Raw genomic sequence first — 21873 nt, forward strand, 5'->3', positions numbered from 1 at the left:
AACCGGTATGGCAATCTGTGTTGGGGGAATGAACACGTTGACTCCTGCTCCCTCAATAAATGAAAGGAGAAACTTCTACTTGTGTGGCGTCTCGCATTGGGCAACTTGGATTTTGGAATTTGCAAGCGGCGTGCCTAGCCGCTGAGATGCTCTGCCGCGATAATAGCGGACCACGGCTCCGGACCCCTGGGACCATGTGGAAGTGGCAGTTCCACTATTGCGGGACTTTTAATGCATGACGGCGTTGTTTTGTTCCTCCATGCAACCCACCAAGGGGAATGATATACATGCACGCAGTTTAACAGCACCCACTGTGGAAATAACGAACTACCTTACCTAGAAGGCAACTTACCAATAAAACTACAAAGACGGGATATTAAAGGTCAAGTTCAATCAGCTGTAAACAACGCGCATGGCCAGTGAGCAAGGGCGTGTTGCCCGAAACCGGTATGGCAATCTGTGTTGGGGGAATGAACACGTTGATTCCTGCTCCCTCAATAAATGAAAGGAGAAACTTCTACTTGTGTGGCGTCTCGCATTGGGCAACTTGGATTTTGGAATTTGCAAGCGGCGTGCCTAGCCGCTGAGACGCTCTGCCGCGATAATAGCGGACCACGGCTCCGGACCCCTGGGGCCATGTGGAAGGGGCAGTTCCACGATTGCGGACTTTTAATGCATGACGGCGTTGTTTTGTTCCTCCATGCAACCCACCAACTGGAATGATATACATGCACGCAGTTTAACAGCACCCACTGTGCAAATAACGAACTACCTTACCCAGAACGCAACTTACCAATGAAACTACACAGACGGGATATTAAAGGTCAAGTTCAATCAGCTGTAAACGACGCACATGGCCAGTGAGCAAGGGCGTGTTGCCCGAAACCGGTATGGCAATCTGTGTTGGGGGAATGAACACGTTGACTTCTGCTCCCTCAATAAATGAAAGGAGAAACTTCTACTTGTGTGGCGTCTCGCATTGGGCAACTTGGATTTTGGAATTTGCAAGCGGCGTGCCTAGCCGCTGAGACGCTCTGCCGCGATAATAGCAGACCACGGCTCCGGACCCCTGGGGCCATGTGGAAGTGGCAGTTCCACTATTGCGGGACTTTTAATGCATGACGGCGTTGTTTTGTTCCTCCATGCAACCCACCAAGGGGAATGATATACATGCACGCAGTTTAACAGCACCCACTGTGGAAATAACGAACTACCTTACCCCGAAGGAAACTTACCAATGAAACTACAAAGACGGGCTATTAAAGGTCAAGTTCAATCAGCTGTAAACGACGCGCATGGCCAGTGAGGAAAAGCGTGTTGCCCGAAACCGGTATGGCAATCTGTGTTGGGGGAATGAACACGTTGACTCCTGCTCCCTCAATAAATGAAAGGAGAAACTTCTACTTGTGTGGCGTCTCGCATAGGGCAACTTGGATTTTGGAATTTGCAAGCGGCGTGCCTAGCCGCTGAGACGCTCTGCCGCGATAATAGCGGACCACGGCTCCGGACCCCTGGGGCCATGTGGAAGTGGCAGTTCCACTATTGCGGGACTTTTAATGCATGACGGCGTTGTTTTGTTCCTCCATGCAACCCACCAAGGGGAATGATATACATGCACACAGTTTAACAGCACCCACTGTGGAAATAACGAACTACCTTACCCAGAAGGCAACTTACCAATGAAACTACAAAGACGGGATATTAAAGGTCAAGTTCAATCAGCTGTAAACGACGCGCATGGCCAGTGAGCAAGGGCGTGTTGCCCGAAACCGGTATGGCAATCTGTGTTGGGGGAATGAACACTTTGACTCCTGCTCCCTCAATAAATGAAAGGAGAAACTTCTACTTGTGTGGCGTCTCGCATTGGGCAACTTGGATTTTGGAATTTGCAAGCGGCGTGCCTAGCCGCTGAGATGCCCTGCCGCGATAATAGCGGACCACGGTTTCGGACCCCTGGGGCCATGTGGAAGTGGCAGTTCCACTATTGCGGGACTTTTAATGCATGACGGCGTTGTTTTGTTCCTCCATGCAACCCACCAAGGGGAATGATATACATGCACGCAGTTTAACAGCACCCACTGTGGAAATAACGAACTACCTTACCCAGAAGGCAACTTACCAATGAAAGTACAAAGACGGGATATTAAAAGTCAATTTCAATCAGCTGTAAACGACGTGCATGGCCAGTGAGCAAGGGCGTGTTGCCCGAAACCGGTATGGCAATCTGTGTTGGGGGAATGAACACGTTGACTCCTGCTCCTTCAATAAATGAAAGGAGAAACTTCTACTTGTGTGGCGTCTCGCATTGGGCAACTTGGATTTTGGAATTTGCAAGCGGCGTGCCTAGCCGCTGAGACACTCTGCCGCTATAATAGCGGACCATGGCTCCGGACCTCTGGGGCCATGTGGAAGTGGCAGTTCCACTATTGCGGGAGTTTTAATGCATGACGGCGTTGTTTTGTTCCTCCATGCAACCCACCAAGGGAAATGATATACATGCACGCAGTTTAACAGCACCCACTGTGGAAATAACGAACTACCTTACTCAGAAGGCAACTTACCAATGAAACTACAAACACGGGATATTAAAGGTCAAGTTCAATCAGCTGTAAACGACGCGCATTGCCAGTGAGCAAGGGCGTGTTGCCCGAAACCAGTATGGCAATCTGTGTTGGGGGAATGAACACGTTGACTCCTGCTCCCTCAATAAATGAAAGGAGAAACTTCTACTTGTGTGGCGTCTCGCATTGGGCAACTTGGATTTTGGAATTTGCAAGCGGCGTGCCTAGCCGCTGAGACGCTCTGCAGCGATAATAGCGGACCATGGCTCCGGACCCCTGGGGCCATGTGGAAGTGGTAGTTCCACTATTGCAGGACTTTTAATGCATGACGGCGTTGTTTTGTTCCTCCATGCAACCCACCAAGGGGAATGATATACATGCACGCAGTTTAACAGCACCCAATTTGGAAATAACGAACTACCTTACCCAGAAGGCAACTTACCAATGAAACTACAAAGACGGGATATTAAAGGTAAAGTTCCATCAGCTGTAAACGACGCGCATGGCCAGTGAGCAAGGGCGTGTTGCCCGAAACCGGTATGGCAATCTGTGTTGGCGGAATGAACACGTTGACTCCTGCTCCCTCAATAAATGAAAGGAGAAACTTCTACTTGTGTGGCGTCTCGCATTGGGCAACTTGGATTTTGGAATTTGCAAGCGGCGTGCCTAGCCGCTGAGATGCTCTGCCGTGATAATAGCGGACCACGGCTCCGGACCCCTGGGACCATGTGGAAGTGGCAGTTCCACTATTGCGGGACTTTTAATGCATGACGGCGTTGTTTTGTTCCTCCATGCAACCCACCAAGGGGAATGATATACATGCACGCAGTTTAACAGTACCCACTGTGGAAATAACGAACTACCTTACCTAGAATGCAACTTACCAATAAAACTACAAAGACGGGATATTAAAGGTCAAGTTCAATCAGCTGTAAACAACGCGCATGGCCAGTGAGCAAGGGCGTGTTGCCCGAAACCGGTATGGCAATCTGTGTTGGGGGAATGAACACGTTGACTCCTGCTCCCTCAATAAATGAAAGGAGAAACTTCTACTTGTGTGGCGTCTCGCATTGGGCAACTTGGATTTTGCAATTTGCAAGCGGCGTGCCTAGCCGCAGAGACACTCTGCCGCTATAATAGCGGACCATGGCTCCGGACCTCTGGGGCCATGTGGAAGTGGCAGTTCCACTATTGCGGGAGTTTTAATGCACGACGGCATTGTTTTGTTCCTCCATGCAACCCACCAAGGGAAATGATATACATGCACGCAGTTTAACAGCACCCACTGTGGAAATAACGAACTACCTTACCCAGAAGGCAACTTACCATTGAAACTACAAAGACGGGATATTAAAGGTCAAGTTCAATCAGCTGTAAACGACGCGCATGGCCAGTGAGCGAGGGCGTGTTGCCCGAAACCGGTATGGCAATCTGTGTTGGGGGAATGAACACGTTGACTCCTGCTCCCTCAATAAATGAAAAGAGAAACTTCTACTTGTGTGGCGTCTCGCATTGGGCAACTTGGATTTTGGAATTTGCAGGCGGCGTGCCTAGCCGCTGAGACGCTCTGCCGCGATAATAGCGGACCATGGCTCCGGACCCCTGGGGCCATGTGGAAGTGCATGACGGCGTTGTTTTGTTCCTCCATGCAACCCACCAAGGGAAATGATATACATGCACGCAGTTTAACAGCACCCAATTTGGAAATAACGAACTACCTTACCCAGAAGGCAACTTACCAATGAAACTACAAAGACGGGATGTTAAAGGTAAAGTTCCATCAGCTGTAAACGACGCGCATGGCCAGTGAGCAAGGGCGTGTTGCCCGAAACCGGTATGGCAATCTGTGTTGGGGGAATGAACACGTTGACTCCTGCTCCCTCAATAAATGAAAGGAGAAACTTCTACTTGTGTGGCGTCTCGCATTGGGCAACTTGGATTTTGGAATTTGCAAGCGGCGTGCCTAGCCGCTGAGACACTCTGCCGCTATAATAGCGGACCATGGCTCCGGACCTCTGGGGCCATGTGGAAGTGGCAGTTCCACTATTGCGGGAGTTTTAATGCATGACGGCGTTGTTTTCTTCCTCCATGCAACCCACCAAGGGAAATGATATACATGCACGCAGTTTAACAGCACCCACTGTGGAAATAACGAACTACCTTACTCAGAAGGCAACTTACCAATGAAACTACAAACACGGGATATTAAAGGTCAAGTTCAATCAGCTGTAAACGACGCGCATGGCCAGTGAGCAAGGGCGTGTTGCCCGAAACCAGTATGGCAATCTGTGTTGGGGGAATGAACACGTTGACTCCTGCTCCCTCAATAAATGAAAGGAGAAACTTCTACTTGTGTGGCGTCTCGCATTGGGCAACTTGGATTTTGGAATTTGCAAGCGGCGTGCCTAGCCGCTGAGACGCTCTGCCGCGATAATAGCGGACCATGGCTCCGGACCCCTGGGGCCATGTGGAAGTGGTAGTTCCACTATTGCGGGACTTTTAATGCATGACGGCGTTGTTTTGTTCCTCCATGCAACCCACCAAGGGGAATGATATACATGCACGCAGTTTAACAGCACCCAATTTGGAAATAACGAACTACTTACCCAGAAGGCAACTTACCAATGAAACTACAAAGACGGGATATTAAAGGTAAAGTTCCATCAGCTGTAAACGACGCGCATGGCCAGTGAGCAAGGGCGTGTTGCCCGAAACCGGTATGGCAATCTGTGTTGGCGGAATGAACACGTTGACTCCTGCTCCCCCAATAAATGAAAGGAGAAACTTCTACTTGTGTGGCGTCTCGCATTGGGCAACTTGGATTTTGGAATTTGCAAGCGGCGTGCCTAGCCGCTGAGATGCTCTGCCGTGATAATAGCGGACCACGGCTCCGGACCCCTGGGACCATGTGGAAGTGGCAGTTCCACTATTGCGGGACTTTTAATGCATGACGGCGTTGTTTTGTTCCTCCATGCAACCCACCAAGGGGAATGATATACATGCACGCAGTTTAACAGTACCCACTGTGGAAATAACGAACTACCTTACCTAGAAGGCAACTTACCAATAAAACTACAAAGACGGGATATTAAAGGTCAAGTTCAATCAGCTGTAAACAACGCGCATGGCCAGTGAGCAAGGGCGTGTTGCCCGAAACCGGTATGGCAATCTGTGTTGGGGGAATGAACACGTTGACTCCTGCTCCCTCAATAAATGAAAGGAGAAACTTCTACTTGTGTGGCGTCTCGCATTGGGCAACTTGGATTTTGCAATTTGCAAGCGGCGTGCCTAGCCGCTGAGACACTCTGCCGCTATAATAGCGGACCATGGCTCCGGACCTCTGGGGCCATGTGGAAGTGGCAGTTCCACTATTGCGGGAGTTTTAATGCACAACGGCATTGTTTTGTTCCTCCATGCAACCCACCAAGGGAAATGATATACATGCACGCAGTTTAACAGCACCCACTGTGGAAATAACGAACTACCTTACCCAGAAGGCAACTTACCATTGAAACTACAAAGACGGGATATTAAAGGTCAAGTTCAATCAGCTGTAAACGACGCGCATGGCCAGTGAGCGAGGGCGTGTTGCCCGAAACCGGTATGGCAATCTGTGTTGGGGGAATGAACACGTTGACTCCTGCTCCCTCAATAAATGAAAAGAGAAACTTCTACTTGTGTGGCGTCTCGCATTGGGCAACTTGGATTTTGGAATTTGCAAGCGGCGTGCCTAGCCGCTGAGACGCTCTGCCGCGATAATAGCGGACCATGGCTCCGGACCCCTGGGGCCATGTGGAAGTGCATGACGGCGTTGTTTTGTTCCTCCATGCAACCCACCAAGGGAAATGATATACATGCACGCAGTTTAACAGCACCCAATTTGGAAATAACGAACTACCTTACCCAGAAGGCAACTTACCAATGAAACTACAAAGACGGGATGTTAAAGGTAAAGTTCCATCAGCTGTAAACGACGCGCATGGCCAGTGAGCAAGGGCGTGTTGCCCGAAACCGGTATGGCAATCTGTGTTGGGGGAATGAACACGTTGACTCCTGCTCCCTCAATAAATGAAAGGAGAAACTTCTACTTGTGTGGCGTCTCGCATTGGGCAACTTGGATTTTGGAATTTGCAAGCGGCGTGCCTAGCCGCTGAGATGCTCTCCCGCGATAATAGCGGACCACGGCTCCAGACCCCTGGGACCATGTGGAAGTGGCAATTCCACTATTGCGGGACTTTTAATGCATGACGGCGTTGTTTTGTTCCTCCATGCAACCCACCAAGGGGAATGATATACATGCACGCAGTTTAACAGCACCCACTGTGGAAGTAACGAACTACCTTACCTAGAAGGCAACTTACCAATAAAACTACAAAGACGGGATATTAAAGGTCAAGTTCAATCAGCTGTAAACAACGCGCATGGCCAGTGAGCAAGGGCGTGTTGCCCGAAACCGGTATGGCAATCTGTGTTGGGGGAATGAACACGGTGATTCCTGCTCCCTCAATAAATGAAAGGAGAAACTTCTACTTGTGTGGTGGCTCGCATTGGGCAACTTGGATTTTGGAATTTGCAAGCGGCGTGCCTAGCCGCTGAGACGCTCTGCCGCGATAATAGCGGACCACGGCTCCGGACCCCTGGGGCCATGTGGAAGTGGCAGTTCCACTATTGCGGGACTTTTAATGCATGACGGCGTTGTTTTGTTCCTCCATGCAACCCACCAAGGGGAATGATATACATGCACGCAGTTTAACAGCACCCAATTTGGAAATAACGAACTACCTTACCCAGAAGGCAACTTACCAATGAAACTACAAAGACGGGATATTAAAGGTCAAGTTCAATCAGCTGTAAACGACGCGCATGGCCAGTGAGCAAGGGCGTGTTGCCCGAAACCAGTATGGCAATCTGTGTTGGGGGAATGAACACGTTGACTCCTGCTCCCTCAATAAATGAAAGGAGAAACTTCTACTTGTGTGGCGTCTCGCATTGGGCAACTTGGATTTTGGAATTTGCAAGCGGCGTGCCTAGCCGCTGAGACGCTCTGCCGCGATAATAGCGGACCATGGCTCCGGACCCCTTGGGCCATGTGGAAGTGGTAGTTCCACTATTGCGGGACTTTTAATGCATGACGGCGTTGTTTTGTTCCTCCATGTAACCCACCAAGGGGAATGATATACATGCACGCAGTTTAACAGCACCCAATTTGGAAATAACGAACTACCTTACCCAGAAGGCAACTTACCAATGAAACTACAAAGACGGGATATTAAAGGTAAAGTTCCATCAGCTGTAAACGACGCGCATGGCCAGTGAGCAAGGGCGTGTTGCCCGAAACCGGTATGGCAATCTGTGTTGGCGGAATGAACACGTTGACTCCTGCTCCCTCAATAAATGAAAGGAGAAACTTCTACTTGTGTAGCGTCTCGCATTGGGCAACTTGGATTTTGGAATTTGCAAGCGGCGTGCCTAGCCGCTGAGATGCTCTGCCGCGCGATAATAGCGGACCACGGCTCCGGAACCCTGGGGCCATGTGGAAGTGGCATTTCCACTATTGCGGGACTTTTAATGCATGACGGCATTGTTTTGTTCCTCCATGCAACCCACCAAGGGTAATGATATACATGCACGCAGTTTAACAGCACCCACTGTGGAAATAACGAACTACCTTACCCAGAAGGCAACTTACCAATGAAACTACAAAGACGGGATATTAAAGGTCAAGTTCAATCAGCTGTAAACAACGCGTATGGCGAGTGAGCAAGGGCGTGTTGCCCGAAACCGGTATGGCAATCTGTGTTGGGGGAATGAACACGTTGACTCCTGCTCCCTCAATAAATGAAAGGAGAAACTTCTACTTGTGTAGCGTCTCGCATTGGGCAACTTGGATTTTGGAATTTGCAAGCGGCGTGCCTAGCCGCTGAGATGCTCTGCCGCGATAATAGCGGACCACGGCTCCGGACCCCTGGGGCCATGTGGAAGTGGCAGTTCCACTATTGCGGGACTTTTAATGCATGACGGCGTTGTTTTGTTCCTCCATGCAACCCACCAAGGGGAATGATATACATGCACGCAGTTTAACAGCACCCACTGTGGAAATAACGAACTACCTTACCTAGAAGGCAACTTACCAATAAAACTTCAAAGACGGGATATTAAAGGTCAAGTTCAATCAGCTGTAAACAACGCGCATGGCCAGTGAGCAAGGGCGTGTTGCCCGAAACCGGTATGGCAATCTGTGTTGGGGGAATGAACACGTTGATTCCTGCTCCCTCAATAAATGAAAGGAGAAACTTCTACTTGTGTGGCGTCTCGCATTGGGCAACTTGGATTTTGGAATTTGCAAGCGGCGTGCCTAGCCGCTGAGACGCTCTGCCGCGATAATAGCGGACCACGGCTCCGGACCCCTGGGGCCATGTGGAAGTGGCAGTTCCACTATTGCGGGACTTTTAATGCATGACGGCGTTGTTTTGTTCCTCCATGCAACCCACCAAGGGGAATGATATACATGCACGCAGTTTAACAGCACCCACTGTGGAAATAACGAACTACCTTACCCAGAAGGAAACTTACCAATGAAACTACAAAGACGGGCTATTAAAGGTCAAGTTCAATCAGCTGGAAACGACGCGCATGGCCAGTGAGGAAAAGCGTGTTGCCCGAAACCGGTATGGCAATCTGTGTTGGGGGAATGAACACGTTGACTCCTGCTCCCTCAATAAATGAAAGGAGAAACTTCTACTTGTGTGGCGTCTCGCATAGGGCAACTTGGATTTTGGAATTTGCAAGCGGCGTGCCTAGCCGCTGAGACGCTCTGCCGCGATAATAGCGGACCACGGCTCCGGACCCCTGGGGCCATGTGGAAGTGGCAGTTCCACTATTGCGGGACTTTTAATGCATGACGGCGTTGTTTTGTTCCTCCATGCAACCCACCAAGGGGAATGATATACATGCACACAGTTTAACAGCACCCACTGTGGAAATAATGAACTACCTTACCCAGAAGGCAACTTACCAATGAAACTACAAAGACGGGATATTAAAGGTCAAGTTCAATCAGCTGTAAACGACGCGCATGGCCAGTGAGCAAGGGCGTGTTGCCCGAAACCGGTATGGCAATCTGTGTTGGGGGAATGAACACTTTGACTCCTGCTCCCTCAATAAATGAAAGGAGAAACTTCTACTTGTGTGGCGTCTCGCATTGGGCAACTTGGATTTTGGAATTTGCAAGCGGCGTGCCTAGCCGCTGAGATGCCCTGCCGCGATAATAGCGGACCACGGTTTCGGACCCCTGGGGCCATGTGGAAGTGGCAGTTCCACTATTGCGGGACTTTTAATGCATGACGGCGTTGTTTTGTTCCTCCATGCAACCCACCAAGGGGAATGATATACATGCACGCAGTTTAACAGCACCCACTGTGGAAATAACGAACTACCTTACCCAGAAGGCAACTTACCAATGAAAGTACAAAGACGGGATATTAAAAGTCAATTTCAATCAGCTGTAAACGACGTGCATGGCCAGTGAGCAAGGGCGTGTTGCCTGAAACCGGTATGGCAATCTGTGTTGGGGGAATGAACACGTTGACTCCTGCTCCTTCAATAAATGAAAGGAGAAACTTCTACTTGTGTGGCGTCTCGCATTGGGCAACTTGGATTTTGGAATTTGCAAGCGGCGTGCCTAGCCGCTGAGACACTCTGCCGCTATAATAGCGGACCATGGCTCCGGACCTCTGGGGCCATGTGGAAGTGGCAGTTCCACTATTGCGGGAGTTTTAATGCATGACGGCGTTGTTTTGTTCCTCCATGCAACCCACCAAGGGAAATGATATACATGTACGCAGTTTAACAGCACCCACTGTGGAAATAACGAACTACCTTACTCAGAAGGCAACTTACCAATGAAACTACAAACACGGGATATTAAAGGTCAAGTTCAATCAGCTGTAAACGACGCGCATGGCCAGTGAGCAAGGGCGTGTTGCCCGAAACCAGTATGGCAATCTGTGTTGGGGGAATGAACACGTTGACTCCTGCTCCCTCAATAAATGAAAGGAGAAACTTCTACTTGTGTGGCGTCTCGCATTGGGCAACTTGGATTTTGGAATTTGCAAGCGGCGTGCCTAGCCGCTGAGACGCTCTGCCGCGATAATAGCGGACCATGGCTCCGGACCCCTGGGGCCATGTGGAAGTGGTAGTTCCACTATTGCGGGACTTTTAATGCATGACGGCGTTGTTTTGTTCCTCCATGCAACCCACCAAGGGGAATGAAATACATGCACGCAGTTTAACAGCACCCAATTTGGAAATAACGAACTACCTTACCCAGAAGGCAACTTACCAATGAAACTACAAAGACGGGATATTAAAGGTAAAGTTCCATCAGCTGTAAACGACGCGCATGGCCAGTGAGCAAGGGCGTGTTGCCCGAAACCGGTATGGCAATCTGTGTTGGCGGAATGAACACGTTGACTCCTGCTCCCTCAATAAATGAAAGGAGAAACTTCTACTTGTGTGGCGTCTCGCATTGGGCAACTTGGATTTTGGAATTTGCAAGCGGCGTGCCTAGCCGCTGAGATGCTCTCCCGCGATAATAGCGGACCACGGCTCCAGACCCCTGGGACCATGTGGAAGTGGCAATTCCACTATTGCGGGACTTTTAATGCATGACGGCGTTGTTTTGTTCCTCCATGCAACCCACCAAGGGGAATGATATACATGCACACAGTTTAACAGCACCCACTGTGGAAATAACGAACTACCTTACCTAGAAGGCAACTTACCAATAAAACTACAAAGACGGGATATTAAAGGTCACGTGCAATCAGCTGTAAACAACGCGCATGGCCAGTGAGCAAGGGCGTGTTGCCCGAAACCGATATGGCAATCTGTGTTGGGGGAATGAACACGTTGATTCCTGCTCCCTCAATAAATGAAAGGAGAAACTTCTACTTGTGTGGCGGCTCGCATTGGGCAACTTGGATTTTGGAATTTGCAAGCGGCGTGCCTAGCCGCTGAGACGCTCTGCCGCGATAATAGCGGACCACGGCTCCGGACCCCTGGGGCCATGTGGAAGTGGCAGTTCCACTATTGCGGGACTTTTAATGCATGACGGCATTGTTTTGTTCCTCCATGCAACCCACCAAGGGGAATGATATACATGCACGCAGTTTAACAGCACCCAATTTGGAAATAACGAACTACCTTACCCAGAAGGCAACTTACCAATGAAACTACAAAGACGGGATATTAAAGGTAAAGTTCAATCAGCTGTAAACGACGCGCATGGCCAGTGAGCAAGGGCGTGTTGCCCGAAACCGGTATGGCAATCTGTGTTGGGGGAATGAACACGTTGACTCCTGCTCCCTCAATAAATGAAAGGAGAAACTTCTACTTGTGTGGCGTCTCGCATTGGGCAACTTGGATTTTGGAGTTTGCAAGCGGCGTGCCTAGCCGCTGAGATGCTCTGCCGCGATAATAGCGGACCACGGCTCCGGACCCCTGGGACCATGTGGAAGTGGCAGTTCCACTATTGCGGGACTTTTAATGCATGACGGCGTTGTTTTGTTCATCCATGCAACCCACCAAGGGGAATGATATACATGCACGCAGTTTAACAGCACCCACTGTGGAAATAACGAACTACCTTACCTAGAAGGCAACTTACCAATAAAACTACAAAGACGGGATATTAAAGGTCAAGTTCAATCAGCTGTACACAACGCGCATGGCCAGTGAGCAAGGGCGTGTTGCCCGAAACCGGTATGGCAATCTGTGTTGGGGGAATGAACACGTTGATTCCTGCTCTCTCAATAAATGAAAGGAGAAACTTCTACTTGTGTGGCGTCTCGCATTGGGCAACTTGGATTTTTGAATTTGCAAGCGGCGTGCCTAGCCGCTGAGACGCTCTGCCGCGATAATAGCGGACCACGGCTCCGGACCCCTTGGGCCATGTGGAAGGGGCAGTTCCACGATTGCGGACTTTTAATGCATGACGGCGTTGTTTTGTTCCTCCATGCAACCCACCAACTGGAATGATATACATGCACGCAGTTTAACAGCACCCACTGTGGAAATAACGAACTACCTTACCCAGAAGGCAACTTACCAATGAAACTACAAAGACGGGATATTAAAGGTCAAGTTCAATCAGCTGTAAACGACGCGCATGGCCAGTGAGCAAGGGCGTGTTGCCCGAAACCGGTATGGCAATCTGTGTTGGGGGAATGAACACGTTGACTTCTGCTCCCTCAATAAATGAAAGGAGAAACTTCTACTTGTGTGGCGTCTCGCATTGGGCAACTTGGATTTTGGAATTTGCAAGCGGCGTGCCTAGCCGCTGAGACGCTCTGCCGCGATAATAGCGGACCACGGCTCCGGACCCCTGGGGCCATGTGGAAGGGGCAATTCCACGATTGCGGACTTTTAATGCATGACGGCGTTGTTTTGTTCCTCCATGCAACCCACCAACTGGAATGATATACATGCACGCAGTTTAACAGCACCCACTGTGGAAATAACGAACTACCTTACCCAGAAGGCAACTTACCAATGAAACTACAAAGACGGGATATTAAAGGTCAAGTTCAATCAGCTGTAAACGACGCGCATGGCCAGTGAGCAAGGGCGTGTTGCCCGAAACCGGTATGGCAATCTGTGTTGGGGGAATGAACACGTTGACTTCTGCTCCCTCAATAAATGAAAGGAGAAACTTCTACTTGTGTGGCGTCTCGCATTGGGCAACTTGGATTTTGGAATTTGCAAGCGGCGTGCCTAGCCGCTGAGATGCTCTGCCGCGATAATAGCGGACCACGGCTCCGGACCCCTGGGACCATGTGGAAGTGGCAGTTCCACTATTGCGGGACTTTTAATGCATGATGGCGTTGTTTTGTTCCTCCATGCAACCCACCAAGGGGAATGATATACATGCACGCAGTTTAACAGCACCCACTGTGGAAATAACGAACTACCTTACCTAGAAGGCAACTTACCAATAAAACTACAAAGACGGGATATTAAAGGTCAAGTTCAATCAGCTGTAAACAACGCGCATGGCCAGTGAGCAAGGGCGTGTTGCCCGAAACCGGTATGGCAATCTGTGTTGGGGGAATGAACACGTTGATTCCTGCTCCCTCAATAAATGAAAGGAGAAACTTCTACTTGTGTGGCGTCTCGCATTGGGCAACTTGGATTTTGGAATTTGCAAGCGGCGTGCCTAGCCGCTGAGACGCTCTGCCGCGATAATAGCGGACCACGGCTCCGGACCCCTGGGGCCATGTGGAAGTGGCAGTTCCACTATTGCGGGACTTTTAATGCATGACGGCGTTGTTTTGTTCCTCCATGCAACCCACCAAGGGGAATGACATATATGCACGCAGTTTAACAGCACCCAATTTGGAAATAACGAACTACCTTACCTAGAAGGCAACTTACCAATAAAACTACAAAGACGGGATATTAAAAGTTAAGTTCAATCAGCTGTAAACGACGCGCATGGCCAGTGAGCAAGGGCGTGTTGCCCGAAACCGGTATGGCAATCTGTGTTGGGGGAATGAACACGTTGACTCCTGCTCCCTCAATAAATGAAAGGAGAAACTTCTACTTGTGTGGCGTCTCGCATTGGGCAACTTGGATTTTGGAATTTGCAAGCGGCGTGCCTAGCCGCTGAGATGCTCTGCCGCGATAATAGCGGACCACGGCTCCGGACCCCTGGGACCATGTGGAAGTGGCAGTTCCACTATTGCGGGACTTTTAATGCATGACGGCGTTGTTTTGTTCCTCCATGCAACCCACCAAGGGGAATGATATACATGCACGCAGTTTAACAGCACCCACTGTGGAAATAACGAACTACCTTACCTAGAAGGCAACTTACCAATAAAACTACAAAGACGGGATATTAAAGGTCAAGTTCAATCAGCTGTAAACAACGCGCATGGCCAGTGAGCAAGGGCGTGTTGCCCGAAACCGGTATGGCAATCTGTGTTGGGGGAATGAACACGTTGATTCCTGCTCCCTCAATAAATGAAAGGAGAAACTTCTACTTGTGTGGCGTCTCGCATTGGGCAACTTGGATTTTGGAATTTGCAAGCGGCGTGCCTAGCCGCTGAGACGCTCTGCCGCGATAATAGCGGACCACGGCTCCGGACCCCTGGGGCCATGTGGAAGGGGCAGTTCCACGATTGCGGACTTTTAATGCATGACGGCGTTGTTTTGTTCCTCCATGCAACCCACCAACTTGAATGATATACATGCACGCAGTTTAACAGCACCCACTGTGCAAATAACGAACTACCTTACCCAGAACGCAACTTACCAATGAAACTACACAGACGGGATATTAAAGGTCAAGTTCAATCAGCTGTAAACGACGCACATGGCCAGTGAGCAAGGGCGTGTTGCCCGAAACCGGTATGGCAATCTGTGTTGGGGGAATGAACACGTTGACTTCTGCTCCCTCAATAAATGAAAGGAGAAACTTCTACTTGTGTGGCGTCTCGCATTGGGCAACTTGGATTTTGGAATTTGCAAGCGGCGTGCCTAGCCGCTGAGACGCTCTGCCGCGATAATAGCAGACCACGGCTCCGGACCCCTGGGGCCATGTGGAAGTGGCAGTTCCACTATTGCGGGACTTTTAATGCATGACGGCGTTGTTTTGTTCCTCCATGCAACCCACCAAGGGGAATGATATACATGCACACAGTTTAACAGCACCCACTGTGGAAATAACGAACTACCTTACCTAGAAGGCAACTTACCAATAAAACTACAAAGACGGGATATTAAAGGTCAAGTTCAATCAGCTGTAAACAACGCGCATGGCCAGTGAGCAAGGGCGTGTTGCCCGAAACCGGTATGGCAATCTGTGTTGGGGGAATGAACACGTTGATTCCTGCTCCCTCAATAAATGAAAGGAGAAACTTCTACTTGTGTGGCGGCTCGCATTGGGCAACTTGGATTTTGGAATTTGCAAGCGGCGTGCCTAGCCGCTGAGACGCTCTGCCGCGATAATAGCGGACCACGGCTCCGGACCCCTGGGGCCATGTGGAAGTGGCAGTTCCACTATTGCGGGACTTTTAATGCATGACGGCGTTGTTTTGTTCCTCCATGCAACCCACCAAGGGGAATGATATACATGCACGCAGTTTAACAGCACCCAATTTGGAAATAACGAACTACCTTACCCAGAAGGCATCTTACCAATGAAACTACAAAGACGGGATATTAAAGGTAAAGTTCAATCAGCTGTAAACGACGCGCATGGCCAGTGAGCAAGGGCGTGTTGCCCGAAACCGGTATGGCAATCTGTGTTGGGGGAATGAACACGTTGACTCCTGCTCCCTCAATAAATGAAAGGAGAAACTTCTACTTGTGTGGCGTCTCGCATTGGGCAACTTGGATTTTGGAATTTGCAAGCGGCGTGCCTAGCCGCTGAGATGCTCTCCCGCGATAATAGCGGACCATGGCTCCGGACCCCTGGGGCCATGTGGAAGTGCATGACGGCGTTGTTTTGTTCCTCCATGCAACCCACCAAGGGAAATGATATACATGCACGCAGTTTAACAGCACCCAATTTGGAAATAACGAACTACCTTACCCAGAAGGCAACTTACCAATGAAACTACAAAGACGGGATGTTAAAGGTAAAGTTCCATCAGCTGTAAACGACGCGCATGGCCAGTGAGCAAGGGCGTGTTGCCCGAAACCGGTATGGCAATCTGTGTTGGGGGAATGAACACGTTGACTCCTGCTCCCTCAATAAATGAAAGGAGAAACTTCTACTTGTGTGGCGTCTCGCATTGGGCAACTTGGATTTTGGAATTTGCAAGCGGCGTGCCTAGCCGCTGAGACACTCTGCCGCTATAATAGCGGACCATGGCTCCGGACCTCTTGGGCCATGTGGAAGTGGCAGTTCCACTATTGCGGGAGTTTTAATGCATGACGGCGTTGTTTTCTTCCTCCATGCAACCCACCAAGGGAAATGATATACATGCACGCAGTTTAACAGCACCCACTGTGGAAATAACGAACTACCTTACTCAGAAGGCAACTTACCAATGAAACTACAAACACGGGATATTAAAGGTCAAGTTCAATCAGCTGTAAACGACGCGCATGGCCAGTGAGCAAGGGCGTGTTGCCCGAAACCAGTATGGCAATCTGTGTTGGGGGAATGAACACGTTGACTCCTGCTCCCTCAATAAATGAAAGGAGAAACTTCTACTTGTGTGGCGTCTCGCATTGGGCAACTTGGATTTTGGAATTTGCAAGCGGCGTGCCTAGCCGCTGAGACGCTCTGCCGCGATAATAGCGGACCATGGCTCCGGACCCCTGGGGCCATGTGGAAGTGGTAGTTCCACTATTGCGGGACTTTTAATGCATGACGGCGTTGTTTTGTTCCTCCATGCAACCCACCAAGGGGAATGATATACATGCACGCAGTTTAACAGCACCCAATTTGGAAATAACGAACTACTTACCCAGAAGGCAACTTACCAATGAAACTACAAAGACGGGATATTAAAGGTAAAGTTCCATCAGCTGTAAACGACGCGCATGGCCAGTGAGCAAGGGCGTGTTGCCCGAAACCGGTATGGCAATCTGTGTTGGCGGAATGAACACGTTGACTCCTGCTCCCCCAATAAATGAAAGGAGAAACTTCTACTTGTGTGGCGTCTCGCATTGGGCAACTTGGATTTTGGAATTTGCAAGCGGCGTGCCTAGCCGCTGAGATGCTCTGCCGTGATAATAGCGGACCACGGCTCCGGACCCCTGGGACCATGTGGAAGTGGCAGTTCCACTATTGCGGGACTTTTAATGCATGACGGCGTTGTTTTGTTCCTCCATGCAACCCACCAAGGGGAATGATATACATGCACGCAGTTTAACAGTACCCACTGTGGAAATAACGAACTACCTTACCTAGAAGGCAACTTACCAATAAAACTACAAAGACGGGATATTAAAGGTCAAGTTCAATCAGCTGTAAACAACGCGCATGGCCAGTGAGCAAGGGCGTGTTGCCCGAAACCGGTATGGCAATCTGTGTTGGGGGAATGAACACGTTGACTCCTGCTCCCTCAATAAATGAAAGGAGAAACTTCTACTTGTGTGGCGTCTCGCATTGGGCAACTTGGATTTTGCAATTTGCAAGCGGCGTGCCTAGCCGCTGAGACACTCTGCCGCTATAATAGCGGACCATGGCTCCGGACCTCTGGGGCCATGTGGAAGTGGCAGTTCCACTATTGCGGGAGTTTTAATGCACAACGGCATTGTTTTGTTCCTCCATGCAACCCACCAAGGGAAATGATATACATGCACGCAGTTTAACAGCACCCACTGTGGAAATAACGAACTACCTTACCCAGAAGGCAACTTACCATTGAAACTACAAAGACGGGATATTAAAGGTCAAGTTCAATCAGCTGTAAACGACGCGCATGGCCAGTGAGCGAGGGCGTGTTGCCCGAAACCGGTATGGCAATCTGTGTTGGGGGAATGAACACGTTGACTCCTGCTCCCTCAATAAATGAAAAGAGAAACTTCTACTTGTGTGGCGTCTCGCATTGGGCAACTTGGATTTTGGAATTTGCAAGCGGCGTGCCTAGCCGCTGAGACGCTCTGCCGCGATAATAGCGGACCATGGCTCCGGACCCCTGGGGCCATGTGGAAGTGCATGACGGCGTTGTTTTGTTCCTCCATGCAACCCACCAAGGGAAATGATATACATGCACGCAGTTTAACAGCACCCAATTTGGAAATAACGAACTACCTTACCCAGAAGGCAACTTACCAATGAAACTACAAAGACGGGATGTTAAAGGTAAAGTTCCATCAGCTGTAAACGACGCGCATGGCCAGTGAGCAAGGGCGTGTTGCCCGAAACCGGTATGGCAATCTGTGTTGGGGGAATGAACACGTTGACTCCTGCTCCCTCAATAAATGAAAGGAGAAACTTCTACTTGTGTGGCGTCTCGCATTGGGCAACTTGGATTTTGGAATTTGCAAGCGGCGTGCCTAGCCGCTGAGATGCTCTCCCGCGATAATAGCGGACCACGGCTCCAGACCCCTGGGACCATGTGGAAGTGGCAATTCCACTATTGCGGGACTTTTAATGCATGACGGCGTTGTTTTGTTCCTCTATGCAACCCACCAAGGGGAATGATATACATGCACGCAGTTTAACAGCACCCACTGTGGAAGTAACGAACTACCTTACCTAGAAGGCAACTTACCAATAAAACTACAAAGACGGGATATTAAAGGTCAAGTTCAATCAGCTGTAAACAACGCGCATGGCCAGTGAGCAAGGGCGTGTTGCCCGAAACCGGTATGGCAATCTGTGTTGGGGGAATGAACACGGTGATTCCTGCTCCCTCAATAAATGAAAGGAGAAACTTCTACTTGTGTGGTGGCTCGCATTGGGCAACTTGGATTTTGGAATTTGCAAGCGGCGTGCCTAGCCGCTGAGACGCTCTGCCGCGATAATAGCGGACCACGGCTCCGGACCCCTGGGGCCATGTGGAAGTGGCAGTTCCACTATTGCGGGACTTTTAATGCATGACGGCGTTGTTTTGTTCCTCCATGCAACCCACCAAGGGGAATGATATACATGCACGCAGTTTAACAGCACCCAATTTGGAAATAACGAACTACCTTACCCAGAAGGCAACTTACCAATGAAACTACAAAGACGGGATATTAAAGGTCAAGTTCAATCAGCTGTAAACGACGCGCATGGCCAGTGAGCAAGGGCGTGTTGCCCGAAACCAGTATGGCAATCTGTGTTGGGGGAATGAACACGTTGACTCCTGCTCCCTCAATAAATGAAAGGAGAAACTTCTACTTGTGTGGCGTCTCGCATTGGGCAACTTGGATTTTGGAATTTGCAAGCGGCGTGCCTAGCCGCTGAGATGCTCTGCCGCGCGATAATAGCGGACCACGGCTCCGGAACCCTGGGGCCATGTGGAAGTGGCATTTCCACTATTGCGGGACTTTTAATGCATGACGGCATTGTTTTGTTCCTCCATGCAACCCACCAAGGGTAATGATATACATGCACGCAGTTTAACAGCACCCACTGTGGAAATAACGAACTACCTTACCCAGAAGGCAACTTACCAATGAAACTACAAAGACGGGATATTAAAGGTCAAGTTCAATCAGCTGTAAACAACGCGTATGGCGAGTGAGCAAGGGCGTGTTGCCCGAAACCGGTATGGCAATCTGTGTTGGGGGAATGAACACGTTGACTCCTGCTCCCTCAATAAATGAAAGGAGAAACTTCTACTTGTGTAGCGTCTCGCATTGGGCAACTTGGATTTTGGAATTTGCAAGCGGCGTGCCTAGCCGCTGAGATGCTCTGCCGCGATAATAGCGGACCACGGCTCCGGACCCCTGGGGCCATGTGGAAGTGGCAGTTCCACTATTGCGGGACTTTTAATGCATGACGGCGTTGTTTTGTTCCTCCATGCAACCCACCAAGGGGAATGATATACATGCACGCAGTTTAACAGCACCCACTGTGGAAATAACGAACTACCTTACCTAGAAGGCAACTTACCAATAAAACTTCAAAGACGGGATATTAAAGGTCAAGTTCAATCAGCTGTAAACAACGCGCATGGCCAGTGAGCAAGGGCGTGTTGCCCGAAACCGGTATGGCAATCTGTGTTGGGGGAATGAACACGTTGATTCCTGCTCCCTCAATAAATGAAAGGAGAAACTTCTACTTGTGTGGCGTCTCGCATTGGGCAACTTGGATTTTGGAATTTGCAAGCGGCGTGCCTAGCCGCTGAGACGCTCTGCCGCGATAATAGCGGACCACGGCTCCGGACCCCTGGGGCCATGTGGAAGTGGCAGTTCCACTATTGCGGGACTTTTAATGCATGACGGCGTTGTTTTGTTCCTCCATGCAACCCACCAAGGGGAATGATATACATGCACGCAGTTTAACAGCACCCACTGTGGAAATAACGAACTACCTTACCCAGAAGGAAACTTACCAATGAAACTACAAAGACGGGCTATTAAAGGTCAAGTTCAATCAGCTGGAAACGACGCGCATGGCCAGTGAGGAAAAGCGTGTTGCCCGAAACCGGTATGGCAATCTGTGTTGGGGGAATGAACACGTTGACTCCTGCTCCCTCAATAAATGAAAGGAGAAACTTCTACTTGTGTGGCGTCTCGCATAGGGCAACTTGGATTTTGGAATTTGCAAGCGGCGTGCCTAGCCGCTGAGACGCTCTGCCGCGATAATAGCGGACCACGGCTCCGGACCCCTGGGGCCATGTGGAAGTGGCAGTTCCACTATTGCGGGACTTTTAATGCATGACGGCGTTGTTTTGTTCCTCCATGCAACCCACCAAGGGGAATGATATACATGCACACAGTTTAACAGCACCCACTGTGGAAATAATGAACTACCTTACCCAGAAGGCAACTTACCAATGAAACTACAAAGACGGGATATTAAAGGTCAAGTTCAATCAGCTGTAAACGACGCGCATGGCCAGTGAGCAAGGGCGTGTTGCCCGAAACCGGTATGGCAATCTGTGTTGGGGGAATGAACACTTTGACTCCTGCTCCCTCAATAAATGAAAGGAGAAACTTCTACTTGTGTGGCGTCTCGCATTGGGCAACTTGGATTTTGGAATTTGCAAGCGGCGTGCCTAGCCGCTGAGATGCCCTGCCGCGATAATAGCGGACCACGGTTTCGGACCCCTGGGGCCATGTGGAAGTGGCAGTTCCACTATTGCGGGACTTTTAATGCATGACGGCGTTGTTTTGTTCCTCCATGCAACCCACCAAGGGGAATGATATACATGCACGCAGTTTAACAGCACCCACTGTGGAAATAACGAACTACCTTACCCAGAAGGCAACTTACCAATGAAAGTACAAAGACGGGATATTAAAAGTCAATTTCAATCAGCTGTAAACGACGTGCATGGCCAGTGAGCAAGGGCGTGTTGCCTGAAACCGGTATGGCAATCTGTGTTGGGGGAATGAACACGTTGACTCCTGCTCCTTCAATAAATGAAAGGAGAAACTTCTACTTGTGTGGCGTCTCGCATTGGGCAACTTGGATTTTGGAATTTGCAAGCGGCGTGCCTAGCCGCTGAGACACTCTGCCGCTATAATAGCGGACCATGGCTCCGGACCTCTGGGGCCATGTGGAAGTGGCAGTTCCACTATTGCGGGAGTTTTAATGCATGACGGCGTTGTTTTGTTCCTCCATGCAACCCACCAAGGGAAATGATATACATGTACGCAGTTTAACAGCACCCACTGTGGAAATAACGAACTACCT

Source organism: Triturus cristatus, chromosome 1_1 (assembly GCF_964204655.1).
Source record: "Triturus cristatus chromosome 1_1, aTriCri1.1, whole genome shotgun sequence".
Taxonomy (NCBI): Eukaryota; Metazoa; Chordata; class Amphibia; order Caudata; family Salamandridae; genus Triturus; species Triturus cristatus.